This window comes from Chenopodium album, chromosome 10, assembly GCF_948465745.1.
Source record: "Chenopodium album chromosome 10, dcCheAlbu1.1, whole genome shotgun sequence".
In the NCBI taxonomy this organism is placed as follows: Eukaryota; Viridiplantae; Streptophyta; class Magnoliopsida; order Caryophyllales; family Amaranthaceae; genus Chenopodium; species Chenopodium album.
This window is the reverse complement of record NC_137843.1, coordinates 33,204,918-33,213,916: the sequence shown is the minus strand read 5'-3', so window position 1 is coordinate 33,213,916 and position 8,999 is coordinate 33,204,918. Positions and strand designations below refer to the sequence as shown.

Below are 8,999 nucleotides of genomic sequence, written 5' to 3'. Positions count from 1 at the left end.
CAATTAAAGACGACAAAAATTCACAAGTTAATTTACGATATGTGGCATAATGCATTTCAACAAATTTACGCATACCAATATCATTCATAAAACGTCTAACAAAATCATAAATTCCTAGAGCTTCTAAAGTAGGGCGGTGTAACCACCGTGAAGGAATTACCTCTCGCCCGTAGTGCACCTCTAGCTTCTCCTTTTGCTCCGGGGTCGTAATCTTGATTGTCGGCCACTGAGCAAGTTGTAGAGATGGGTCGTATTGCTGAGAGGAGCTTGAGCTACCCCCGAGTAGAGTCCTTGCCCTCTTTGCCGCCATTTTAGGAAGTGGGTCAAAATTTGATTTTTGTGAAACTTGAAAATTTTTGTATAAGAATGTAGAGGATGAAGAGAGGAGAAAGAATATGTAAAAATTTTTGAATTTGAGTAAGAGATGGAGGAGATATCTTAGAGAGAAGTTAGAGGAAATTTGAGTTTTAGAGAGACAAATAATGGAGGAAAAGAATGGAAGAAGAAAGAAGGAGAAAGAAAGGAGGAAGAAAGAAACAAAGAAGATGGGCGGAAAAGTTGAGGTGGGATCACGCCCGGTCGGGCGGCCCGTCGCCCGGTCGGGCAACCTGATGTGTCGATTCTTGCCTCTTCTCGCGCCCGGTCGGGCGAAAATAAACTCCGTACAGGTCAAGTTTCGCGCCCGATCGGGCGCTCCTCCGCCCGGCCGGGCGAATTTTGCTAATTTCAAACCCTTGCTCTCGCGCCCGGTCGGGCGGAGCCTCGCCCAGTCGGGCCCGAGAGCTAGTTGGACGTTTCTTTTTCTTCAAATTTTGGCTAACTCTTTTCCTCAATCTGTACCAAAAACTCATAACACTCATTAAATTCCCTCTTCTCTCCTCTCATAAGAAAAAGTAAACAATAAAAACTAAAAAGCAAGAAAAATACGGGTTGTCTCCCACAAAGCGCTGGTTTATCTAGGTCCCGCACGACCCTCTTGGCATAATGCGTTTCAAGGCGAACTGGAAATGATTAGGTGTAGTAATTCAACTGCACTAATCGTAGCCCCCTCATGATATAGCTTGAGCCTTTGACCATTAACCTTAAACTCACTACCATGCTCATCAAGCAACTCTACAGAACCGAACTTGTTAGCCCTTTTAACAGTGAAAGGACCCGACCACCTTGACTTTAGCTTTCCTGGGAAAAGTTTAAGTCTAGAGTTGAACGACAACACCTTGTCACCCTCTTTGAATTCTCTCGGGAGGATTATCTTGTCGTGCCATCTCTTAGTCTTCTCCTTGTAGACACGCGCACTATCATAGGCCATCAACCTAAACTCATCAAGTTGGTTAAGTTGTAATAGCCTCTTTTCTCCCGCTAGCTTAGCATCCAAATTGAGCTCCTTAATAGCCCAATATGCCTTGTACTCTAATTCCACCGGAAGATGACATGCTTTACCGTACACAAGTCTATATGGGGTAGTGCCTATTGGGGTCTTAAATGCGGTTCTATATGCCCAAAGGGTGTCATCTAACTTATCACTCCAATCTTTCCTCGATTTTGCTACCACCTTCTCTAGGATGGCCTTGATCTCACGATTAGAAACTTCAACTTGGCCACTAGTTTGGGGATGGTAGGCTAAACCTGTCCTATGGTAGACACCATACTTTTTGAGAAGGGTATCTAACTTCCGCTCATGAAAGTGGGATCCTCCATCACTAATTATGGCTCTAGGTACTTTAAATCTCGGAAAAATGCTCTTCTTGAAAAGCCTATGGACCACCTTGGCATCATTGGTAAGAGTAGCAATGGCCTCAACCCATTTGGATACATAGTCAACGGCGACAAGTATATAACGATTCCCCCTTGAAGAAGGGAAAGGTCCCATGTAATCAACACCCCAAACGTCGAAAATTTCAACTTCCAAAATCCCAGTTTAAGGCATCTCATGCCGCCGCGAGATGTTGCCAGTCCTCTGGCAAGAGTCACAAGCTTGCACAAAAATGTTAGCATCCTTAAACATGGTGGGCTAGTAAAATTCTGAATCATTTATCTTGGCCACCATTTTAGATGGACCATGATGTCCTCCATAGGGTGAAGTGTGACAGCTAGTAAGTGCACCATGAATCTCCCATTCAGGAACACACCTGTGAAATAATCCATCTGCACACTCACGAAACAAAAAAGGATCATCCCAAAAATAATGTTTAACATCAGAAAGGAATTTCTTTTTTTGTTGGTAGGACAAGTCAGGAGGTAGAGTACCACCCACTAAATAATTAGCAAAGTCAGCATACCAGGGGTGTTGCTCTACAACTGCATGCAGGTTGTCATCGGGGAATGAATCATCTATGGGAAGAGAATCCTTACCCTCATCATACCTGATTCGTGACAAGTGATCTGCCACTACGTTCTCTGCACCCTTTTTGTCCCTTATTTCAATGTTGAAATCCTGGGCAAGAGAACCCATCGGAGTAGCCTAGGCTTTGATTCCGCCTTGGCTATTAAGTACTTCAAAGCTGCATGGTCAGTAAAAACAATAACTTTAGAACCAATTAGATATGATCTAAATTTTTCTAAAGCATAAATAAAAGTAAGAAACTCCTTCTCCATGGTGGCATAATTGACTTGAGCCTCATCCAAAGTTTTACTCGCATAGTAAATAGCATGTAAAATTTTGTTCTTCCTTTGTCCAAGCACGGCTCCTAAAGCAAAGTCACTTGCATCACACATGATTTCGAAAGGAAGGTTCCAATCGGGTGCACATATGATGGGTGCCGATATCAAAGCCTGCTTAATCCTGTTGAAAGCCTCAAGACACTCGTCAGTAAAAACAAAAGGGGCATCCTTGAGCAAAAGTTAAGTTAGTGGTTTAGCAATTTTAGAAAAGTCTTTGATAAAACGGCGATAAAACCCCGCATGACCCAAGAAACACCTAACTCCCTTAACATTAACTGGGGGAGGTAGTTGCTCAATCACTGAAATCTTAGCCTTATCTACATGTATACCCTTATCAGATACAATGTGGCCAAGAACTACTCCCTCTGTCACCATAAAGTGACATTTCTCCCAATTTAAAACCAAATTGCAGTCTTCACATCTTTTCAAAATTTTAGCGAGATTAACTAAACATGCATCAAATGAAGAACCATACACGCTAAAATCATCCATAAAAACTTCCATAATAGATTCTATGAAATCAGAAAAGATACTCATCATGCAACGTTGAAAAGTAGCAGGTGCATTACATAAACCAAAAGGCATTCTACGATATGCAAAAGTACCATAGGGACATGTAAATGTAGTCTTTTCCTGATCTTCAGGGTGGATCGGAATTTGGAAAAATCCCGAATACCCATCCAGATAACAAAAGAACTTATGATTAGCTAACCTCTCAAGCATTTGATCAATAAAGGGGAGAGGGAAATGGTCCTTTTTAGTGGCGATATTTAATCTACGATAATCAATGCACATACGCCACCCTGTAACAGTTCTAGTGGGAATCAATTTATTTTTACCATTTTTTATAACAGTCATCCCACCCTTCTTAGGAACCACCTGTACAGGACTTACCCATTTAGAGTTAGAAATAGGATATATAATACCTGCATCAAGTAATTTCATAACCTCTTTCTTGACTACTTCTTGCATATTTGGATTCAACCTCCTCTAGGGTTGAATACATGGCTTGTAATTGTCCTCTAAGTGTATCATGTGCATACAAAAATCAGGGCTTATACCCTTGAGATCATCAATACTGTACCTTATTGCCCTTTTCTGGGTTCTAAGAACCTCTAGAAGTTGGGAAGTTTGTGGGTCATCAAGTGCAGTACTAATGATCACAGGGTGCATTTCCTGCTCATCAAGAAAAACATATTTTAAGTGAGAAGGGAGAGGTTTTAATTCAGGTTTCTTCACCTCTGCAGGTTTTGATTCCTGAACCAATTTTACTACCTTCTTATTCTCGTTAGGATCAAGTTCTTCTATGGCAAGAGCTTTTTCAATGACATCCACCTCTTTACTCCAGATACTCGCATCACCTGCAGACAAATCTCCACAAAGAATTTCTTCCAAGGGATCCCTTGCAAGAACCTGTGTTAAGCTATCTTCACAAATATCATCCATTATATCAATGACATCAATTAGACAACAATTTTCCTCTAGCATAGGACCTTTTAAAACTTTCCCTAAATTGAATGTAATATTATCATCACCAACAAATAGGGTTAGTTTACCATTTTTAACATCTATAATGGCTCCTGCAGTATGGAGAAAAGGTCTACCTAATATAATGGGGATTTGTGTATCCTCAGCCATGTCTAAAACAACAAAATCTACAGGCAAGAAAAATTTACCAACTCTAACAGGGACGTCCTCTAAAATACCTAGGGGATATTTAACAGAACGATCTGCCATTTGCAAAGTAATATTAGTAATTTTTAAATCACCCATATTTAATTTAGAACAGATAGACGATGGCATAACGCTAACAAAAGCACCCAAATCACACAATGCTTTATCTATGAAGACATTACCAATATGACAAGGGATAGAAAAACTACCGGGATCCTTTAATTTAGGAGGGGATTTATTCTGTAATAGTGCACTACATTCCTCTGTAAAAGCTACAGTTTCTACTTCATTAAAGGCCCTTTTCCTAGTCAAAATATCTTCCATAAATTTAGCGTATGCGGGAACCTGTGTAATAAGTTCTGTGAAAGGAACCGTTACCTGCAAATTTTTCACAACCTCCAAAAACTTACCAAACTGCTTATCCAACTTAGTCTTCAATTGGCGATTTGGGAATGATAGTTTGATTATAGGTTGTTGTGCTTCCCTACTCTTCTCCTGGGGTGCATCCTTCCCTGAGGTTGTACCCTGCAATGAATTATCAGAAATGTTAGTATTACCCTGGAGCCCTGCAGGAACATTAGGTGTAACGGAATCAGGATTAGCAATATTAATTAAATCGGGTTCATCCTCCTTGGGCATAGGAGGCCCATCGTAGTGTGAACCACTCCTTAGGGTGATTGCATTTGCATGATCCGTTGGTTGAATTCCCTGCGATAGTAGAGCTCCCTGCTGGCGAGCTTGTAGGGTAGAGGACAATTGGACAATTTGTGTGTCCATGACTTTATTATGGGCTATAATTGAGTCAATCTGTTGGTCTCTACTCTCCATATGCTTTTGCATACTAGTTAACATCGCTCTAATTTCTGACAAGGCAGGGTCGAAAGATGTAGTAGGGGTTTGTCCTGGGGCTTTCTGGTTAGAGTGAGGGTGGTATTATTTCTGCTGTGGAGGGGGTGTTTGTTGTGGAGGTGGAGGATTTTGAACATTGGTGCTCCGATATGATAAGTATGGATGATTTTGGTAGCCAGGATTGTAGGTGTTGGAGTATGGGTTATTCTGCTTATAGGTTTGAAAAGCATTAACTTGCTCCATCGAGCTCCTACAATCTTGCTCATAATGTCCTACACTTCCACAATTTTCACAAAAAGCATCATTAGAGTTATTAGCAACAGCAGAAACATTAGCAACAGAGTTAGGGATATTAGTACTAAGGTTATCTAATTTCTGGCAAATAGAAGTAAGCTGAGCCTGCAAAAGGGATACTGAATCAACGTGGTGTTTGCCCTTATTTGCATAGCGTCTAGAATTCCCATATTGGGAATTATGTATCGCCATATCTTCAGTAACCTGACCTGCATCATCAACATTAAGATTCATAAATCTACCACTAGCTGCGAAGTCTAGAATTGTTCTAGATGCATTCCCTAATCCGTTGTAAAAAGCTTGAATTAACTGCCACTTTGCCAAGTTATGGTGGGGACACTCCCTCTGCAGATCCTTGAACCTCTCCCAAGCCTCATATAATGCTTCATCTGGCTCCTGGGCGAAGTTCTGAATGGCACTTCTTAGTAAAGCTGTTTTCTCTGCAGGGTAATATTTGTTATAAAAATTTAAAGCAAGAGTCTCCCAGTTAGTAATACCAAGTGCAGTTCTATTCAAACCATTAAACCACAATTTAGCTTTTCCACATAAAGAAAAGGGAAAGAGAATCTCCCTAATCTGGTCCTGCGTTACTCCATTCTGCCGAATAGTATTGCAGTATTGACAGAAATCTGCAATGTGAAGATTAGGATCTTCACCCTTAACTCTACTGAATTGCTTTCTTTCTATCATCGTTATGAACTGGGGCTTGATTTCGAACTGGACTCCCGCGATATCTGGTCTGGGGGAAAGGTGTGGAAAATCAGTCAGGGACGGTTGCGAATAATCGCTGAGCTTCTTAGGTGCAGTCATCTCTGATTCTGAATCTGAAGGAATTTCCGAATCACTAGAATCAGGTGGCGAATCTCTAGGAATGTCGTTACTCCCAGAACCCGCCAGGATTTGTCTATAAAGATTCTTCTGTCTATCGAAAGAGCGCTCGATCTCAGGATCGAATGGAATGTAACCTGAACTGGAACACCTCGGCATAAATAGAGAACTAAAAAGACAAATAAGAGAACTTCCTCAAAGAACTAATGTCCTTTGAGGCAAAAGAAAAAAAATAATCTAGACTACAAAAACAATTAGAAATAAAAATAAAACCGTTTCTCCGGCAACGGCGCCAAATTTTGACAGGGTAAAGTCGTATCCCCTAATCAAAAATATTACCTAAATCCTCTAACAAAAGTAGATAGGGAAGAAGGGTCGAACCACAGGGAAACAAGTCAATTTATTCCTAATTAATTAAAAGTAATCTAAATTATTAAGTAATAATTTGTTGTTATTAAAGATCTATACTACGAAGAATATGAGCAGGGAGAATAAAATAGGAGAAATCAAATATTAAAAGACCTAGGGCACAGGTTCACTAATAAACAACATTCTAGGGTAAAGCATAATAATCAACCATTAACGCATCAATCAATCAGATCATAAAGGGCCTTCGCTACGTATTACAATCACAGAGTTAATTTACCGGTATTAAATCTCATCTCTCGAATCTCAACTTAACCATTTATAAATTAGTCTGCCTATTGAAACTAAGCCTAAACATTAATTCTCATCTCTCGAATCTCGAATCAATATTCCCAAACTCATACAATTAAATCTGGCCTAATCTAATTGCATAGCATTAAATCAATCAATAGGAAATTAATTAAGCATTAACAATCAGCAATCATAATTTACCCCTTCATATTATTTATTAGATCCCCATAAACCCTAGAAAGTAAACTACTCAGACATGATTAGAAATAAACTAAACAAAGCAATTAAACAAGTCATAAGGAATTGAAGGAATAAAAATACTGAAATTAATAAAATAGAAATCGTACCGAATCGACGGAATTACAAACGAAGTTTAAGCACAAGAGAAAGAGTAAAGGTTTAGAGAGAGAAAATCTAAGTAGAGAGAGAAAAGTAGTAAGAGTGTGTAAAAGAAGTCCTAAACTTACCTAAATAAATTACATCAAAATACTAAGCAAGGAAATTCTACGCTAAACGAAACTAATCGGAGCCTAAACAAACCCCCTAAAACTCGCGCCCAGTCGAGCGCCGTACCGCCCGGCCGGGCCCGCCTTTTTGTTGCTAAAATCACCTCTCGCGCCCGGTCGGGCGCGTGCTCCGGGCGCGATGTTCTTCTCTTCTTTGCTCGCCCTGCCCAGCCGGGCGCGCCTTCGGGCGAGGCCTTATGGCCCCGAGCGGAGCTCTTGGGCACCAATAATGGACTTTGATTGGGCCTTTACTCCTAAGCCCAATCGGATTTCCTCCTTGGGTCTTTGAACTCGGTCCAAACGCCTCGGGATTTCCAATACCGAGCCCTTAATCACCGATTTGCTTCTTCTAACCGACCTTGGGCTTCAATCAGTGGCCGTGCACCTCCAATGCTCGTAGTCGCTACTCGAAAATCCGGGAAAATGCTCCAAAAGTGCAATTTCCTACAAAAGTCAACCAAAACTACGAAAACACTAGAAAACACCAATTAGTAATAAAAGTGGCTCGAAAGAGCCAAAAACACTACTAATTACGATCAAGGGACGGGGGTAAATAACTATATAAAATGGACATATCACGAACCAGAATGTTCAATCTGCTTTCGCCCTCCTACTTTGCTTTGCCACAAGAACAGACAACCTTATAGAGCTAAGATATTCTAGGCGATCTTATTGACGTCGCTTGCCCCGTTTCAAACGGGTTCTTAAATAGTACTTGTCCCACCTAAATTTTTTAATCCAGACGGCTATGAGTGAGTCAATTAGGCCAATCAGTCTTGGTCGTCTATGTATATTAGGAGCAATGAGTCAATCTTAATCGAATGAAACTTCCTACGACGAAGCCACCCGAATGTAATACAAGCGGATGAACTGCTTACCCCCAGGCGGGGTATTTGCAATCCAATTATCTACCCATCCGTCTGTCCCACTAGGAAGACTCTATACAGGTTAATAATTACAAGCCATAATCTAAGTAAGAGTTTTATGTGGATTCCGGATGTGTTCCTAGACACAACCTCATTTCAAGTCCGATTGCATTCTCTTTAGATTACTTACGTCAGATAGCTATGAGTTGACCAATTAGATCGTTCAATCTTTGCCGTCTGTATATGTTTATAGAGCAATGTGCCACCTAAATGGGAGATACTCTCTGCGACGAATTCACCTAGATGGGCGTCGCCGGACGTCATACTCATATGGGAGCAAACGAATTTATAAATATAAATGTCATCCGGCCATTGGCCTCTTTATTATTTAGCTGCTAAGATTCTAAGCTTAGTTTCACTTTTAAAGTTGGACACATGTAGTATGCACAGGCGGTATTCTCATTAAGGGACGTCTGTGTCTACAGCAAATAAATACACAATTTGAAAATAAAAAGCAAATTTCTCATTAATAGTTTAATATTTACAAAAAATTTACAAGTCTTAGAAGTAGTACTTTTTAAGGTTGTCTACATTCCAAGTTCTGGGCAGCTGCCTACCGTCTGGAGTTTCTAGGCCGTAGGTGTCGTCTCTTACTGCCTCATAG

General features: G+C 40.5%; 1 non-coding gene across 1 annotated transcript; it reads left to right on the top strand.

Moving 5' to 3' along the window:
* Window positions 1–5,800: 5,800 nt before the first annotated feature.
* On the top strand, window positions 5,801–5,907 carry LOC145565896 (small nucleolar RNA R71). The gene has a single exon (XR_014095254.1). It is a non-coding gene; the product is annotated as a small nucleolar RNA R71 (small nucleolar RNA).
* The last annotated feature ends 3,092 nt before the right edge of the window (window positions 5,908–8,999 follow it).